The 20,210-nt window shown below is 41.8% G+C and overlaps 1 pseudogene; it reads left to right on the forward strand.

Moving 5' to 3' along the window:
* The first annotated feature begins 1,346 nt into the window (after positions 1–1,346).
* On the forward strand, positions 1,347–3,784 carry LOC143394662 (small ribosomal subunit protein eS26 pseudogene; annotated as a pseudogene).
* Positions 3,785–20,210: the final 16,426 nt, after the last annotated feature.

The following is a 20,210-nucleotide window of genomic DNA, read 5'->3' on the forward strand; positions in this document are numbered from 1 at the left end:
TGGACTTTGATTCATCCATTAGGTCTGTAAATACTGATGGAGAACCATCTGTATACCAGGTGTTATTTGAGGTGCTGAGAATACTGGAGTGAACCAACCAAACAAAATCACATCCTTTTATGAAGTTTGCATGCTCTTGGGAGAGAGTCAAATATGTGCTATGAAGGAAAATTAAAACAAGGTGGAGCCTGAGCAGCATGCCATTCTGGAAAGAAAGCTGGAGAAGACACCTTTCGGATGTCTATATGAAGAGGGAATGAACTGCTTGGATATTTAGGGAAAGAGTTTTCCATTTGAGAGTAAGGAAGTGCCAAGGCCATGAGTTGGGAATGTTCTTGATGGGTTCAAGGAAGGGCCAGAAAGCCAGAGAGCTGATTCGGTGAGGCAGAGGGGGTAAGGAGATGAAGCAGGGCATGGTGGGGAGGCTTCCGAGTCCTGGTTGGTCAACTTCTTGACTAGACACCCCACCCACAAACAAAATACTTCTTTTGCTGAAGGGTTCAAGGGAGGGTCCAGGTAAACTAAGTCCCAGGTCCATGTGAGAAAGGGGAGCAAGTCCTCTCTGGGTGTTCTTCAGGATGTCTGATACTCCCCCGTTCTAGAGCTCTCTCCCGCTTCCTTCCAGGGTTATCTCCACAGACCTCCTTTTTATTCTTTACCATCAAGTGTCCCATCCATTTTTCTCAGAATATACTCCCCAGGGATGAGTAAAGCCCTGGTCTTTTTGAGTGTCAGGCAGAACCTGCCACCTCTGCCTCAGTGGGTGTGCTAGCTCCTGCTGACTCTGCAGAGACAGTCTGGTCCTGCTGCAGGAAGGGGTGGAGGGCCAGGGTAGACTAGGGGTGTTTTAGCTTCTCTTTGTTCTCTCAATAAGCAGGGCTTTGCCCATGTTTTCTCTTTAATTGCCCAGTGACAAAAAATTCACCTCTGTGATATAACTTTTTTGGGGGGTCTGGCCCAGAGAATGACCAACTATGGCCCATGGGCCACTACCACGGGACTGTTTATTGGAACATAGTCACATGCATTCAGTTAGGTATTGTTTATGGCCATTTTTGCACTATAACAAGTTGAGCTGAGTAATTGTAATCAATACTGTTGAGTCTACATGGTAGTTTGAATCCTGAATGTGCCCCAACGGCCCATATGTTAAAAGCTTGGTCCCCAGTCTATGGCACTATTGGGAGGTGGTGGCACTTTGAGGAGGTGGAGCCTAGGGGGAGGAAGTTACATGCCTTGGGGGCATGCCTTTGAACTGGATTGGGGACCCTGGCTCTTCTTCTTCCTCTCTTTTTGCTTCTGGGGAGCCGAGAGACAAGCAGCATTCTGTAGCACATGCTCCCACCATGACACTCTGCCTTACCACAGGCCCCAAAGCAATGGGACCCAATGACCATGGAATGAAGCCTCTGAAATCTTTTAAGTTGATTATCTTAGGTATTTGTAACAGTAGCAGAAACCAGACTATTCCTGAAAAGTCTGACATATTTAGTATAAACCTTTAGCAGAAAAGTTTGTCCATCCCTGAACTAGTCTATGAGAGAAATACGAATTTCTTCTAGTAACACGATTGCGAGTCTGCCTCTTGCAAAGCACCAATGCTGGCCTTCTTAGGCTAAGGTGTTCTCCTTTGCTTGGCTTGGTCTCTTTATTTTGAAGGGTCTTACACAAACTGACAACATCTCTGGCTGAAGCATCTAGTTAAGTCACATCTGTTTTAGTCAACTTTTTGCTACTGTGATCAGAAGACCTGACAAGAACAATTAGAGGATAAAACTTATGGTTTCAGAGGTCTCAGTCCAAAGATGGCCAGCTCCATTCTCTGGGGCATTAGGTGAGGTGGAAAATCATGGTGGAAGGGTGTGGCAGAGGAAAGTGGCTCAGGACATCACATGAGGAAAGAGAGGAGAGGAGAGAAGGGGAGATAGAGAGATAGAGAGATAGAGAGAGAGAGAGAGAGAGAGAGAGAGAAAGAGAGGGAAAGAGGGAGGGGGAGGGGAGGGGGAGAAGGAGAGAGAGAGGAGAGGAGGGGAGGGGGAGAGAGAGAAAGAGAGAGGAGAGAAGGGGAGGGAGAGAGAAGAGAGAGAGAGAGAGAGAGAGAGAGAGAGAGAGAGAGAGAGAGAGAGAATATAAACTTACAGACAAAAATAAAAACTCCAAGAGCATGCCCCCAATGACCTACTTCTTCCAGCTGCATTCTAACAGCCTGCAGTCACCACCCTGTTAATCAGGGGATCAGCTAATAGGGGATCAAAGCACTGATCAGGTTAAGATTCCCGCAACCCAATCATTTCTAAACCCTCTTGCATTGGCTCACACATGAGCTTTTGGGGGGTCACCTCATATCCAGGCCATAACAGCACATAGTGACCCAATTTCTCTTTAATCCCCAAGATCCTTCTGAGGGAAGAAGCCATGCTTAAGTTCAGCCAGCCACACCTGTAGTCTTCAGTTAATTTCTCAGTGTGTGACTCACAGCTGTTAACAGATATATGCGTGATCAAAACAACGTGGAAGATTTTTCAAACTACCAGAGGAAAAACTGTTAACACATGTTCGTAGCCCATGAGAATTTTGAGATGCACTCAAAAAGAAAGTACACACGAATGCTCTCAGTAGTTGCACTTGGATGTGTGTTTTGTAAGTAAATCCATATTTTAAAAATATTTTAATATTAATACTAATGGATTTGACATGTGTGTTAGGGAGAAAACACTGGAATCTTAGGGTTGAAGGAGATATGAAGAGAACACACTTCCTCATTCTTGATAGTTCAGGTGTAAGAATTTCTCCAGCCATGACCATCAGATATAGTAAATGATGTCTGCAGTAAACATCTATTGTTTTCCCAATTGCTTCTTCATGGGTGAACTGCCCCTCTTCCATTTCATGTGGTCTAGGTTATGGGATCCTCACTGATCCATCAGTGTGCTCATCACAGTTTCTAGATCCAGGGAAGGTGTGTGACCCAACTGGAGCATTCGTCTTTCCTTGTGTGCATCTGTTGTGGGCACTCTCCTTTTTTTCTTCACCTTCCTAAGTTTTCAGCTTAACTCCAGAATGATGCTTAGTTCTGACTTGCATTGAATAATTGGAGTTGATTATGAGGTTTACTTAAAATACTACTTAAAAATGAAAAAGGTATGTATTTTATGATTAGAAGAGACTGCATTTTCTATAATAATATCACTCATTCTGCATGGTCTCTTGTAAGATGACTTTGCCACTCCTCATCAAGAGGTGGAGTCGAATGCTCCTTTCTTGAATATGGGCTTACCCTTGTGCTAGCTTGAGTAAATTGAATATGGCAGAAGGGACAGATAATAAGCTCAATTAATTTTCATCCCCATATAACCAGCACCCAGATTTAGAAAAAATAGAAAAGGAAAAAAAAAAAAGAAAGAAAGAAAGAAAGAAAGAAAATGGCTGTCTTGGGTCCTCGATTCCAAGATGACCAAAAAAAGGGAACAATGGTCATGTCAAAAAGGGCCGCAGCCAGGTGCAGCCCATTTGTTGCACGAACTGTGCCCAAGGATAAGGCCATTAAGAAGTTCACCATTTGAAATATCATAGAGGCTGCAGCCATCAGGGACATTTCTGAAGCAAGTGTTTTGATGCTTATATGCTTCCCAATCTGTATATGAAGCTGCAATACTTTGTGAGTTGTGCCATTCACAGCAAGGTGGACAGGAATCGTTCTCATGAAGCCTGGAAGAACTGAACACCTCCACCTGGTTTTAGACCTGCTGGTGCTGCCCCATGACCTCCACCAAAGTCCATGTAAGAAGCTGGGTCCTTAATGAGTGAAGAAAAGCTATCTAATTAAAAAAAAAAAAAAAAAGGAATTATAGTTAAAAAAAAAAAAAAAAAGAAAGAAAAGCCAGGCCTGGTGGCACATGCCTGTAATCCCAGTGGCTCAGGAGGTTGAGACAGGAAGATTGCAAGTTCAAAGCCAGCCTTAGGAAAAGTGAGGCACTAAGCAACTCAGTGAGAACCTTTCTCTAAGTAAAATACAAACTAGGGTTGGGGATGTGGCTCAGTGATTGAGTGCCCCTGAGTTCAATCCTCGGTACAAAAAAACAAAACAAAGTTCTTAGCCTCTTTTTATTAGCTCATGCCCAATTTTACTTCTGACACTATACCTTCAGTTTTCTTGTTTATAAATTTTATGAATATGGAATCTTCTGTGTCTGGCTTCTTTTGCTCAACTTGGTGTTTGTGAGATTCTTTTGACGTGTTGTATGTGGCTGAACTTATTTGTTCTTATGGTCGTATTCCATCGTATAAGTATACCATAATTTTTCATCCAGTCTATTGTTGGGTAGTTTCCAGTTTGAGGCTATCATGGACAGGGCTGATATTAAACACTTTGGTCGCTGTCTTTTACTGAACATATTGTATACACTGCTGATAGATCTGTAACAGTAGCGGAAGTGCTTATGCTTACCTTTAGTCCATACTGCCAAACAGCTTTCCAAAGAGGTTACACCAATTCATTTTCCCACGGGGACTGTGTTAGAGCTCTATGCCAGGCTCTTTGCAACACTTTATAGTGCCTGTATTTTCATTTTAATCCTTTGGTGAGTCTTTTTATTTCAAAGAAGCTTTTAATTTCAGATTGTGAAAAAACTGATAATACTAATCACTTGACCATCAGAATCAGGAGATGCCTTTCTCTAAAAGGTAGTGAAAGTTTATAGTTTTTAGGACTTTTAAAGAAAATATTTCTGTATGATATGCCAATTACGACGTGTAAATATTTTTTGGCGATATTTTAGAAATACACATATCATTGCAATGTGTATATTTAGAGAGAACACATGCATTGCCAACTTATGAACTATAAAGCTACTATTAAGGTTATCAAGTTTAGACACAATATCAGTGATGGAAGAATTATTATTTAAGTTTCCTAGGCATCACCAACTCAGGGATGAAATTAAAGTCACGATAGCTGTCTCTTATAGAATATTTCTCTGGTTGTCCCTCTGTCTAGTATGTGAAAATGGAGTCCTCTCTATTTCTTGTCTTAGTTCAGCAAATCCTCAAGGACTTGTGTACTCTGAGATACAAAATCAAGACACCTCTGTCTTCCAGCTTGCCTGCTCTGTCTTGCTGTGGTGATGATGCTACCTAAACCTGCAGTCAAGCTGAAGCACACCTTACAGACTAGCACTAGGACTTCCCATTGATGTCCCACCCAGGGTGCAGTGCCAACTGTTCCTTCTCTGTTGCTGCTGAAAGCTGGCATGGGATTTTGCTAACCCTTGCATTTTCAAGGTCCTGTGGAAATGTTAATGAAAGAGCTCTTTTTAATTTCTTTGGCCTTTTAAATCCAGAGAACATGGTCCAAGGGACATGTTGGGCACAGCCAACACGGGGTGGCATGAGAAGCTATCTTCCCTTCTGGCCCTGACACAATGTCACTGAAATCAATTTGTGTACTTAGACTTTCCTATTCCTTGGGGGTGAGTTACTTCCCAGGAGTCCCTGTTCTGTCCTGTAAACAATCCTACAAGATTACCTCATCCTCTGCCAACTGTGCCCAGGCATGCCTGAGTTCCCAGTGCTTGGTCTCTAGCTAAAGGTGACCATAGATCTGGCTCGGGCTGGGTTGGACCTGGCTTATGACTGTTGTTCTGGCATAATTATTCAGAACAAACCCATTCACTCTCAAGGGGGTCATGATTTGGATGGTGAATTTTATATGGTCATCCTCTCTCAAGCCATCTTTAGGAAAGTGTTCTGGGAGAAAAACGGAATCAATACCCTTTAGAGTGGTTAAGAAATACACTGTTGAGAATTACGGACTCAGGACCCGCCCAGCACACAGCCCTTGCCTTCTCTCAACCCTGCGGCTAGCAGCTCCTTGGCTCCACCTACAGGCCCAGCTCTGCTCTGTTCCAACACAGTTTCTCCTTTCCTCAGGAGAGATGGAAAGAACTAAAGTAGGGTGCTGCCCCCTAGAGGTTAATGACTGTGGTGGTGGGCTTACCCAACAGGCCCTTCTGCCCAGTTTTCCTTCGCGGGCTTCTGCTGTGTTCTGGAGATAGTTCTTGTTTCGTTTGTATTGAGTCTATTCTAGTCCTTAAGGACGCCTTCATGATCTCTTTTCATGTTCCCAGTCTCTGGCCTGCCCTGCAATTTGTGCTTTGGAAGTTATGTTTTAACTTCTTCTCCTTCTCCTTCTCTGTACCAGGGACTGAACCCAGGGGCACTTAATCACTGAGCCATATCCCAGCCCTTTTTATTTTTTATTTTGAGACAGGTGTCACTAGGTTGCTTACAGCCTTGTTAAATTGCTGAGGCTGGTTTTGAACCTGCAATCCTCCTGCCCTAGCTTCCTGAGCCACTGGGATTACAGGCATGGGAGTGCTACCACACACAGCATGTTTTAAATTCTTGTTGCACTTGCATGCTGAGGTTCCACTGGGAAAGTAGGGTGCTCTAACAGAAAGAGAGGGGGCTTTGAAGTCAGAAGTCTTGGGCTCAAGTCCTACCTTCATAGTTAGCTGTGTGACCTTGGACACATCTGAATTAACCCCCCCCCCCCATCTATAGTACGCGGAATGAAGTTGCTCATGAAATGCATAAATTGACTTCTTTTCTGAGAAAATTTCCTAGTTTGTTCAGTAGCAATCAGTATCCAAGGCTGGGAAAATCAGATTTCTGAACTGGAGGAACCAAAGTTGTCTGTGAAAGAAGCTGGGAAAAGGAAAAGAAGTTGTTAAAACATGACTTCCAAAGCACAAACTGTACTGGCAGTGGGGCAGACAACAGGGTGGGCAGTCCATGCAGGGAAAGCCACAGTGAAGGGCAGAACAGCCTGGAACAGCAGCATTGATTTCCTGTCTTCCTTTCAGAGGAAGTCTGGGCAGCTCTTGGAGTGGGGCTATGCACCACTGCCCCCACAGTGTTCCAAGCCTAGAGGTCTTGCATCTTCTCACAGGGGAAAGTTACTGACACCTTCCCCACCCCATCTCATTGGTTTCAGGGAAAGAGGTAAAGCAATTTGCTAGGGATGGAGAAGAGATTGACACTCAAAACTCTGTCTGTGATATTGACTTCACTTTAAATATAATCTAAAATAAGGAGGAAAAGTATTATTTTCATCACTGCATACTGAGGTAAATTCAGAATGAGTCAGGGGCATGTATGTTATACACATCCATACTAATGACCAAAAATACTAAACAGAAATTGGCGAGGCCCTCCAGATGATAGTTGTGTTCTTCCTGGAATGGCAGATGGCAGTGGAGAAAAGTGAGATTTCAGTAAACACCTCCCTCTCGCGCAGAAATTCCCAGGCTGGGACTCAGATCTGATTAAATGAGTCAGGCTTACATTTATTACGGTATATTACAAACATTTTTCAGCATTCAGAAGTGACTGATGTCTCTGTGGATTTGGCCAGTTCCTGGCAATTATGCACTTGGCTGCTAGTATAAGCTGGCTTGCCAAAATGCCTGGAATGACAATCCACATCTGAGCAGCTTTCAGTCTGGGAAGGATGTTGTTTGACACCACGTTCCTTCCCAAGGTAGCCAAATCCTGGTTACAGTCCTGTCCTTTAAATCTATTTATCCTGAAACTTGACCAAAAAGGATATGGCCACGTCCCTGTGCCCCTTTCAGCTTCCGCAGCAAACACCTGGGGGACCTTGCATTGATTTTACAGTGTCCGTCTGCTGCTCAGTCCAGAAGTAGTTTTGTGCCTTAATCAGAAAAATCACATTCAAACATAACCTGTCAGATGGATTATTAAAAAAACACTAATTCTTTCAGAGATAATATTAAGTTTGGAGGCCTGGCCAGATTCCAAACTGATTAATGACATTCTTTGTCTGAGATGTCCTTGCAGGTGTATCTGAAGGAGTACTGGCCAATCTGTCAGAATTGTTGCTGGTTTACACTTGTTTGTGCTTTCGCCCTTTATCAGGAAGAGAGTCTGTCAGATTGTACTTTCTGTATAGCAGTGGATTCTGGTAAAAGAAGAGGAGGGATAAAAAAAAAAAGGAAAGAGAAACAGAAAAGGGCTTTAGGAACTTTTGCAAAGACAGTTTTGGTATAAATAAAGAGGATTAGAATGTATGCTTCATGAGGCAGGAATTCTGATTTTTAACTAATAATATTTGCTGAATGAATGAATAAGTGGATGAGTATAACTCATCTTTATTTGAACATCTTGTCCATTCCTTATTCCCTTTATTTTTTCTCGCTTTCTTTTTATTCAATTTATTCAGAGGACAGTTAAAGGCATTTCTTGACTAAATAGGGCAAATATGGCCACGTTGACTGGAGTCTTGTGTACACTTAATCTTTTCTCTAATCCCTTTGCCACCTTTCTTCCCATGAACTTCACTTCTTCCCTCCGAAAGAAGCACCCCTTCCCCTGCTTTCCAGTGAGTGGCCTGGCCTTCTCTGGGCACCTCTGATTTGATGTGGCCACAACAAAGTTGACCTCTTTCCTTCAGTCTGAATGAAGCATCTCTTCTGTAAGGCAGACTCCTTCTCTTCTGTGGAATTGTGCAATGCCAGCAATTCCCCTCTCCCCTGCTTTTTCTTCACTATTGGCTTCTTCAGAGTCCACAGGAGAACGCATCGCTGCAATATTCAAACAAACACAAAAATAAAGCAAAAAAGGGTCCTTCAAACCAAAAAAATCTCGCCCCGTATTATATTTTCCATCACAACCAAGTTTTTCAATAGGAAGCTCCGAACTCAGAGACTCTTTCTCACTTCTTTTTATTTTATTTTTTTCAAATTAAGCAAGTAAAAGTTCTTTCAGAAGTAAAATACAAAATCATAACATCCGAAATACATCTCTTCCTTAGGATGAAAACCAGATTTTTTTTTCCTTTCTTGTCAGCTGAATTTCTTAGGGATAAGAACATAAGCCCCAAATCAGATTGCGTTTTGTTTTTTACTGAACTTTCTTTTGATGAAATCTCTTGACAACATAGGAGAAAAAACAGGGACAATTGTTCATAATCCAAGAGGAAATGTAAGCTTGGGCCCCTTTAAGTCTCCTTATATTGGAATTTGCTTTAAGGTTGATGGACTTAGATGTGGGGGAAAAAAATGATGGTTCTCAAATTGAACAGCTGGTGGGAATGAAGTTTTGAAGGTGAATTATTTATTGACAAAGGCATAAACAGTGCAGTATAAAGTGGTTAAAGGAAACAATCCTAAACATGCTCTTCCTCTGGGAGCAGAATCTTCTGTAATTTCTGATCATCCCCTCCCTGAATCCTAAACTCAACACAGGTCTTATTTGACTCAGCATTTTTTTCCATGCCAGCTGCACTCAGGACTCGAGCGGCTTCTCTGTCATCTTTGTGACATGCTGGGGGAAGGTCACCCTGATGGCACCCTCCTTCCCATCCAGTTAACATTTCTCTGTGTTATTTTCTTCTTGAAATATTTTCCTCCCTCAGTTCTCAAGCAGCAATCTGTCCTGGCTCTTCTTCTCAGATTCCTGCTCTGACTGTCTCTAAACCCGACGCTCCTGAGGGTCCCTTCCTGGCTGTCCTCAAACTCTTCACCCATCCCCTTGGTGTCTTGTTGCTGTGGTTTTAACACCAATAGCTGAAGAGTCATCCTAGCTCTTCTCTCCCCTTCACTGTCCATATTTAATTGGTGATTGAATATTGCTTTTTCAATACCTTAACATCTCCTGCTCTGGCCCCCTCCTCTCCATCCCCATGGTCATTGCTCAAGTTCAGACTTTTCACTTTCTGGGTTTTCTACCTCTCTGCCTGCTTCTGGTCATACACTTCTCCAGGGCACTCTCCATGAATATTTTGATAATGCCAGAGGGATCCTTTGAAGATGCAAATCAGCTCATGTCCACTTCCCTGTTGAGTACCTTTTACTAGCTGCCACTCCCCAAGGGTTAAAGTTCAAACCTTCAGCATGGCATAAAAAGAATGTTAATTGTGCATCTTAGCTGTCTTAGGGGTCTCAGACTTAAAGGCCTACAGTGGAGGGGCTAGTGGGGAGCAGGTAAGACTGTAGTAAACTGGAGGGTTCATAACCCCATGGAGAGGGCAGCCACTGCTATTGTCACCTCCCAATTAATATGTTGAAATCCTGAACCCGAATTGATGACATTAGTCGGCAGAGCCTTTGGTAGGTGAATCAGTCCCAAGGCTGGGGCCCTCATGAATGGAATTAATGCCCTTATAAAATAAACTAGAAAGTCCCCTTGTCCCTTTCATTATGTGAGGCACAGTAAGAACCTTTGTAGATCAGAAAGCAGGACCTTACCAGGCGTGGAATCTGCTGGTGCTACCAGCATAGACTTCCCAACTTCCAGAACTGTGAGAAAGAAATGTTCGTGTTTAGGTCATCCAGCCTTGGGTGTTTTTGTTTCAGAAGATTAAATGGGCCAAGACAACTGCTCTACGGCTCCAGCCAATTGTTGCTGGGTGGAAATCTGGGCCCAGTGTGGCTAAATTAACCTTTCTTTTTTTCCTTCTTTTCTGAGAAGCAGAGTTTTTATGTCAAACTTTCTATTTCTTAAATGTTGTAACTGGTTAAAAAACTTTAAAAACATTGTATGATAGTTCAAATTTTAAAGAAAAAAGAGAAACAAACAAACAAACAAACAAACAAACAAACAAAAAAACAAAAAAAACCCCCACTGGATCTGTGTACCGCACTAAGCATGTCTGTGAAGAGCATGGGAGGTGATGCTCCGAACTATAAGCTCCCTCTGAAGTCTCATCTTCTGACACGGAATTGCTTCCAGTGCTCTAAGTGTATGGCATGCCTCTTTGCTTTCATTTCTTGTTGGGTTGCTCTGTTCAGAATACCCTTTCTCCCCTGTCCCCAATTCCTTCCACCTCATATCCACTTTTCTCCCAAATATGTGGTAAGGTGTTGAAATTTTTTCTCATTTGCTAAGACTTCCTCTGAAGTCCTTTTCTCTGGGCATTTCTTCGACATTCCCTCATACCACTTTAGAGAGAATGTTTCCTTTACACTCCAACAGATTCTGTGTAGCTTTTTCTGTTATTATGTGTGATGCAATCTCTAGGCTCTAAGCTCCCAGGGGGTAGGTTCTGTGATTTTTTTTTAAATTAATTTTTATTGTTGGTTGTTCAAAACATTACATAGTTCTTGATATATCATATTTCACACTTTGATTCAAGTGGGATATGAACTCCCATTTTTACCCCGTATACAGATTGCAGAATCACATCAGTTGCACATCCATTGATTTACATATTGCCATACTAGTGTCTGTTGTATTCTGCCGGTTCTGTGATTTATTTGTTCATTCATCCCACACATGGCAAGGGGAGCATAGTAGGTACTCAATAAATATCTGTTGAATGAATAAACCAGACAGGAATGAGTTGCTTTCTAAAATTGAGAGTCACTTTAGTTTTTATAAAAAATTGTCAAAATGATATTTGAAATTTGAAAACTCAATATCATTTCAAGATCCTCATAAATATTGATGCCTCTTTTGGAAGATATCTAAGGATGGTGAACATATGCCTCCCCATATTCACGCTTTTGTGTGCTTTCCTTCCTTTGAATCTGGGTTGGCTCAGTGACTTGTTTTTTGACCAATAAAAATGAAGTGGAAATGACACTATGATTTCCAAGACAAGAGTCCTAAGAGGTCTTAAAAGCTTCTGCCCAAGTGTCTTGGAATGTTTGCTCTTGGGAAACTCCCTCTGTGTTGTGTGGAGCTCAGGTCTCAGAAAGAGGCCACATGTAGGCCATATACAGATCCCTGCTGGGTTGGCTCTCATCCAACCGCTACCATCAACTGCCATCCTGGGAGTAGGGCATACTGAGCATTCAGCTGAACTGGATCATGTAACCTGATCCACCATCTCCCTGCTATTGCATGACATGACATCCCCAAGTGAGAACTGTCTCACTGAACTCATCCAACCCACAGAACTGTGGGTGATAATGATAAAATTATGTTTAAAGCCAGTTAAGTTTTGGAGTGCTTGTCAAGAAGCAGTGGATAGCCAGAACATCTTTGAAGTGAATAAAATATTATGCCTGAAATTATTAAGTCAAGAATAGTTTAATCCCTTTTGCTACAGTCAGCCTTAGAAACATGTGCCACATTAATTCACAAATAACCTGCTTGACCTCTTGCTTCAATGACTTTTTTTTTTTTTTTTGAACTGGGAATTAAACACAGAGGCAATTTACCTACACCCTCAGTCCATTAAATTAATTAATTAATTTTATTTTGAGACAGGGTCTTGCTAAGTTGCTTAAAGCCTCACTAAATTTTTTGCTGAAGCTGGCCTCGAATTCGCAGTCCTCCTGCTCTCAGCCTCCCACGCCACTGGGATTACAGGCATGCATGGTCAACGGTGCCTGGCTTCAGTGACTACTTTTAAATGTACAGTTCCTTTCATTTAGTTATATGCTATTGATATTGCTTCATATTATTCTTAAATACATCTTAAAGTTCTCTAACATATCTTAAAGTTCATACGCATTGAATCCTCACACAGTGAAGAACATAATGATAGAAGATGACAGGGTAGGTCCCACTGTACGGTGGCCAGCAGGCTTTTTTTTTTTTTTTAATTTCTTTAGAATGAACTTGCAGAAGAACAATTTTTATGATCCTTTCTATGTAGCATATTTTAGCCAGCAACATGTGTTTAACTTCTGTCTATTGGGTAGTTCTTCACTTTTTAAGTTAAGCTATAATTTATATAGTAAAATTCATGCCTTTTAGTACACAGTGTTGCATGTTTGGGAAGAAATGTAGACAGCTGTGTAACTATTACCACAATCAAGATATAGAACAGTTCTCTCACCCCCCCATATCTCCTTTTGCCCCTTTGAGGTTAAGCCTCTTTCTACCCTGGGTAACCACTGATCTTTAAAAATTTTTTTTTTTTGGTTAGTATTCATATAGCCTAAGATGAGCCATTTTAAGGTGAACAATTCAGTAGGATTCAGTACATTCACAATGTTGTACAATCATCACCTCCATCTAATTCCAAAACAATTTTATTATTTCAAAATAAAACTCCTGGGGCTGGGGTCATGGCTCAGTGGTAGAGTGCTTGCCTCGCATGCATGGGGCACATTGGGTTTGACTCTTCAGCAACACATAAATAAATAGAATAAAGGTATTGTGTCCTAAAATAAAAATAAAAATAATAAAAAATCCCACATAAAATAAAACTCCTTACAAAATTTTCTCCTATTCCTCACTCTTCTCAGTCCTTTGCAACCACCAGTCTGCATTCTGGTTCTGTGGATTTATCTATTCTAGATATTTTGTATCAGTGAAGTCATACAATATGTGAAGTTTTATGCCTGACTTCTTTTACTTAAACATAATGTTATGGAGGTTCATCCCCATTGTATGAATCAGTATTTTATTCTTCTTTATGGTTGAATAATATTATACTCTATGGATATGGTCATTTTTTTGTCTTTCTAGTTTTGCCTTTGCAAGAATGTTATATAAATTAAATTATATCCTCCATAGACTTCCTTGTTTCTTTTTCTTTTGGTGCTGGGGATAGAACCCAGTGCCTCATGCATGTTGGGCAAGCGTCTAGCACCAGGCTACATACCCAGCTGTCTCTGTAGGCTTTTTTTTTTTTGGGGGGGGTGGGGGTTACGGGGGACTGAATTCAGGGAAACTCAATCACTGAGCCACATCCCCAGCCCTATTTTGTATCTGATTTAGAGACAGGGTCTCACTGAGTTGCTTTAGCACCTTGCTAAATTCCTGAGACTGTTTTTGAATTCATGATTCTCCTGCCTCAGCCTCTCACAGCGGTGTTCCATTGCACCCGGCCTTTATAGGCTTTGGAATATTCATCTTTGCTTATAGAGAACATGATGGCTTCAAATATCCCTATCACTTATTAAGCTTTTTTTTTTTTTCCCGCCTTATGATTTTGTGATGACATTTAATCTTGGAGTCTTAACCTGTGTGTAACCTGCTTCCTTGTGAGTCACAGATGTCCTCAGTTTTACGATGATGCCTTGCCCTGAGGCTGGACCCTCAAGAGCAGTCACCATTGCTTAAAGAGCAGTAGTTAGTGTGGAATCAGTGAGCCTGTGTTTGATCCTTTCTTTTAAATTCTAAATTGTTCACTTCAGAAACCATTTGATGGATTCTAAATAAAATTTGTGAAGGGATTTAAGAATCCTTGTTTCCCACCATGAACCACAAAAGAGAGAAACTCCCAGTGAGAAGAGAGGTAGAGGCAGAAATCGACCTGGGGCTGGGACATGCTTATGGGGACAGGAGGGCAGAAGAAGTGCGTAACTAGGGAAAAGCAGGTCAGGCCCTGGAGCTTCCCTCCTGCACCGGTTGGATGTCCCTACAGGAGTTTAGCGTAAGGCAGCAGGAAATGCCAACACAGAGAGGCCTCAACAGGCCACCTGGGCCCGGCCCAACTTGCCTGCTGGCGAGGGAGAGCAGAGTTTCCATCACTCAAGATGGGCTTGCTAGTTAGCCTAGAGGAAGCTGAGAGCCAAGGGCCTGAAGGCATCTTTGGGTAGAAGGACAGCTGTGGTGTGTATGTCTTGGGTGATTGGAGGCCAGACCAGAATTCAGCCCCCTCAGCAAATGCTGGCCTAGAGGGTCATCAGACCAAGGAGCAAAAGACACAGAGGTCTCAGAAGATGCCCATGAAGGGTGGATGATGTCAACAGCCCAGGTGTCATGTGGTCACAGGAGCCCCAGGGGCTTAGAAACCACTCAGGGAAAATAGTTGGTATCCTATATTGTTTAGGGGATAATGACAAGAATAAAATGCTCTGTACAGATGTAATTTTTTCCTCTGGGTATTTTTTACCTGTGGTTGGTTGAATTCTTGGATATAGAACTCACAGCAGATATGGAGAGCTGACTGGGATTTCTTCCAGCAAATGGAATTGGAATTTGAACTAGAGGTGATGGGGCAAACATGACCTTCTGTGTGCCTCTGTCTTTTTATTTGAAAAAAAGAAAGGCAATGATATTCTTTCCCTCCTTTTTTTGGTACCAGTGTTTGAACCAGGGGCAGTCAACCACTGAGCCACATTCTCAGCCCTTATAGTTTTTTTTTTTTTTTCTTTCAATTTTGAGACAGAGTAAAAATTGCCTAGGGCCTACCTAAGTTACTCAGGGTGGCTTTGAACTTGTGATCCTTCTTCTTCAGCCTCCTGAGCTGGGATTACAGGTGTGTGAGTGCCATCACATTGGGCCTGGTCCTTCTTTCCTAATGCTCTTGTGAGAGCTGGAGATGTAGCTCGGTGGTACAGCACTTGCCTACTATGTGTGTAGCATGCCCTGGGTTCTAGTCCCCAGAACCACAATAAAGCTATGATAAGGCTTAAATGAGTTAAGGCATGGACAGAGCCTGGAACACAGCAAACATCCAGTAAATGTTAGCTCTGTTGTCTGAAAAATACATTTATAATACCACAAGCAGTGACAGGAAAACACCACATCACTTGATTGCTTGAAAAATGTTCCTATCGTAGCATTATGGTATTATACAACTGAACCAGGAAACTGAAGTTCATGGCCTTTGGATCTTCGGGTTCGAGACATTATCAAACCCCTGATAGTTGCTACTGTTGCTGAAAAAGCTAAAGCTAAAACAAATATTGGCTGCATGCTAAATAGTAGTCAATAAGGATGATAAGGTCAGCTGGTGACTTCCAGCTGGGCTTTATAGGGTCTTTGTATTGGGGGAATCACCTTGGATCTTACTCTTAACTTTGTGTCATTGTAGGATCTATTGTATCATCTTTTTGCAACTCTCTCTGTGTCTCCATGTATATTACATGTAAAAATCTATTCTGTTCAGCCAAATTTTTGAGCAGTTTAAAAGATGTATTGGTCAATTTGATAATAGCATATCATTGAAAGTATGTTACTGTTAGGAATTAGTAGGCAAATTGTAACATGATATGGTTTTTCTTGTGGCTTGCTTACCCATTCTTATGTTGCACATGGTAACATTTTTAGAATCATTAATCAAATTAGTTTTTTCATCTTTCACAGTTCGATACTTATGGTTAGTGTCTACTAATGCCTATTCTAATAATGCACTATTGGCTTTCAATCAATTAATTATTCCCTGGATTGTCTTTCAGAGACTTGGCAGTTTTCTTGATTACATGCTGAGGGCTCTCTCCAGATCATCCGAATCCTCTCTCTATTCCTCACTCTTCAGACACCATTTTGAACTCATTATGCAAAAGTTTAAAACCTTAGTCCTGTGAAGAAAGCTGTTTGCCTGGCCTGATTTCCCAGCGCCAAAACCAAACAAACAAGAAAACAAAGTTCATTTTTAACTTTGACCTTTGCATCAGGGAACAGAAAGGCTATTTTCTCTCCTATCAAGGTTTTCCCAGGAAATCCCTAGGCTTACAGACCTTACTGCGCACACGTGCTTATGTTAAGATGGTATTTCATTGCTTGTGGATAGTATTTTTCTGAGCTCACATGCTTTACTTTTTTTCTGTTTGAATAGCCAGAAAAGGATTGCTTTCCTTCCAAAATACATTTGTTTTTCTAACACGTTAAACTTCATTTGTGACCAAATCATTACAGTGAAGTACTCGGAAAGCTTTTATTCTGGAGAGTTCTGGGCACAAACACATTCTACAGTGTGCATGAATACCAGGCCCCTGTATCCTCCAGGGAGGATGAGCTGGGTAATAAACCAAACAGTGGGGCTCTGCGGGCTCCTTCAGCTCAGAAGCAAACTGAAGTTCACAAAAGATGTATTCCAAAGGCCACAGCAGGTTGCTCTCAGGAAAAGGGAATCATAATAGTAATTTATTTTTAAGCAATCTATGGACAAGATTCTATATGATAGGGGCTTTTTCTTTGAAGCTACTTGGAAACCTCTTGTTAGCCTGGAACTAAAATGTAGACTATAAAACACAAAAATGCATGTATGAATATACAGCAGCAATCCCACGATCATCTATGATTGTTACGCACCAATAAAAGTATGGAAAAAAGAACACAAAAATGAGAAAAAAAAAACAAAACAGGGTAAGAAATAACAATACGAAAGTGGCCAATGAGGAGACAACAAGCTATTTTAGTGCTTCTCTCTTTTGGCTTTTCCAACTTGCTGTAAGTCAAGAGAGCCATCGTGAGCAAGGTCCCTCTCCTGGTTTGCTCTGCCGTGGAGTTCAGCGCTGGAATGTCTGAACCATGAAAACACAGCCGGTGCAGTCGGGCTGATGGGAAGCCCTGAGCAGCTTGCTGAATTATTACTTCATTCTCGGCTGAAGCAGCAGGAGGCGAGATGATGAGTGAGTGAAAAAGCCCGTGGACTCCCACGTGGGCCGAGGGAACCAAAACAAACACGGAGGAGACAGGCCAATATTGAAATCTGTTTAAAGGATGGAGCGCACAGGAATGTTGGAACATATTTTGTCTTGTGAACAGATTTCCTTTTTTAATGGCTGTATTAATCAGTGGAAGGAGAATGACAGGATAGAATCTGTTTTCCTCTCCACCACCGACCCCTCCTGTGGCCCTGCAGGACTCTTCCCTCATTCTTTGGACTTAAGATGGCCTGGAAGTTTTAGAGGAGTGAGACCTGTTCTGAGTTCACAGGCCAGGACATCTTTTTTTTTTTTTTCTTTCTTCTTCTTAAGTAGACTTTGTCCCAAAATATTAAAGACAAGGGATCCACTATGGGGGTGGGTAGGAGCAATAAATTATGATTTCTCATTTTCCAGGGCGGCTCTGGTTAGCAGCATGAATCTCTTAGATGAATAGCCCTCCCTATCCTCTCCAGCTGTTGTTCAGGCATATCTCTCTCTCTCTCTCTCTCTCTCTCTCTGGCTATTCTTTAAAAAATCCCTCCCTTGGGGAATTTTTTTTTTTTTAAACCACCTTACACCAGATTATCACATTTCCATTCATCTCCCCACTTTTTTGCTTAAAGCCCACTACCCAAATTTCCACTGCTTCTTCAAACACACCCACACCATTGCTAGACTGGTGATTTACAGTTCTTCCCTGGCCTCTTGCTACCATCCCTGGGCCAGTGGAAACCAGTGCCTTATCTCTTTGTTCTATTATGGAAAGATAACAAACTCTTAGATTTTTAAAGTATTTTCACTGACTTGACATTAAGTATCTTGATGAACATGAGATAAGCATTCAAATACTTGTTTATCTCTTTGCAATTACATAATGAGGTCTAATATTGGTTAGCAGCAAGTGTATATCGATGTATGTATACACACACATTCTCCTTTTGGTCTACAGAGGGAGCATATTACTGAAGAGGGCAGGAAGATAAATCTGTGTTTATATCACAATTTTCCAGGAAAGCTGACATTTTCACTTCCTTTTTTATGTTTTCCTCCAGTTTCAGGAAAGTTCTGGAGGAACTAATTTGTCATGTGTCATAGGCTTAGTGGATGATAAATTTTGAGTCATATTACTAATAAAAATACACACTATTCTGGGCCCCATGAGGCAGGCCTGTAATATCAGCAGCTCAGGAGGCTGAGGCAGGAGGATTGCAAGTTCAAAGCCAAACTCAGCAACTTAATGAGGCCCTAAGCAATTTAGGGAGACCGGTCTCAATAACAACAACAACAAAAACAACAGGTGGTGGGGAGCTGGGGATGTGGCTCAGTGGTTAAGCGTCCCTAGCTTCAATCCCTGATACAAAACACCAAAACAACAAAATCAGACATTGTTCTAGGCTGAGTTCAATCAGTTGCAATCTAGATTCTTAACTATAGAGGGCGCACTTGCCTTAATAATCGCATTGTCATTGTCCTAGGAAAAGAAGCCAAGAGTTCAGATGAAGATACCTTTTAGCATTACATACTTTATGGAAGAAGGAAATGAGGTGCCTTCTGGAATAGACAATACATCCATATCGTTGCATATTATCTCAACATGTTTTCCTTAATGACAGACTCATCTTCGCGCTTGTATCTTCTGGCTACTGTTCTGCTAAAAGTGGGGATGGCTTCAACCAGCAAGAATGGATCCCTAGGGATGCCTTGTTTTCAGTCGGGCCACTTTGTAACTGATGCTTTGTGTGTTGAGAGCAGGGAGTGATATTTCAAAAATGGTGAATGAAGCAAGGCAATCCTGTTCATGAAAGCCTTCAGTGGTTTTCAATTTCATTTAGAATGAGTTCCTCACTTCTTGCTGTGCCTGCCACAGCCTCTTCATCCCCTTCAACTGGTCTCTCTTCCTCTCTCACTTCCCAGAGAGAGCTTTTCTTTTGCCTACCATATCTAAAATAGGCCCTGCCACAGCAGGATTTTATTTTTAATAAAAAATTTTAAGTTGTGGCACTAAGATTTTACATAATGCAAAATTCATCATTTAGAGGTATCCAATGATTTTACTCCTACTATTTTTTTTTTTTTTTTTTTTTTTTTTTTTTTTTTACTGTTAAAAACCTTGTTTGTTTCTTTTCTGGCATGGAGGTGTTTGATCACTTGCTTATTTGTCATTTATTCTCATATTCCATGCATAACTTGTGAACTTTCCTCACAATTCAGTCTTCCTGGCAATAAGTGAGCCTAGCCCCGACAGCAGGAGCCTAGCCCCGACAGTCAGTGTCAGGTGTGGCCATTCTGGAGCTATTGTGGAAGAGACTCCTATATGGGTAGGATGACCTCTGAGAGTGCTTCCAATTCAAAACATCTACATTTCTATGAAATGTCTTTCCCTTCAATTTCCAGAAACAGATCTTTGGGCTCATGTTTTTCCCAAGCATTTTCTATTTTTCACCTGCAACCCACAGAATCATAACTCAACTGGTCATGTTTTACTCACTACAGGTGTTTCCAGAAGACTATGAAGGACTGGGATCATGCTGTAGCAATAAATTAAAAAATAGCATCCGAGGAGCACAGGCCCCATGCCAGGCGCTGAGATACGTGCTTCGCCAGCATTGTTCCACTCGGTCTCTTACAACCAGTGAGATAGGTGCTATGATCACATCCCATTTTAAAGAAGTAGAACTGGGGTGGGGGGTGGGGGTGGGCAGGCACCTGACACATTTGACTCAGCTAGTTCACGGCAGAGGAGGGACTGGAATCCTGGCAGTTAGATCTCTGGGGTTCATGCTCTTCACCAGTTTGCTCCCCCTGAAGCCTCTCACACTTTAGTCACAGGTTGGCGCAAAGCAAAGGTGTCATGTTTGCATGTGACATCTGAATTAAACTGGTTCACAGTGACATCATAAACAAATATTTCCT

The sequence above is a fragment of the Callospermophilus lateralis genome, chromosome 3 (assembly GCF_048772815.1).
Source record: "Callospermophilus lateralis isolate mCalLat2 chromosome 3, mCalLat2.hap1, whole genome shotgun sequence".
NCBI classification, from domain to species: Eukaryota; Metazoa; Chordata; class Mammalia; order Rodentia; family Sciuridae; genus Callospermophilus; species Callospermophilus lateralis.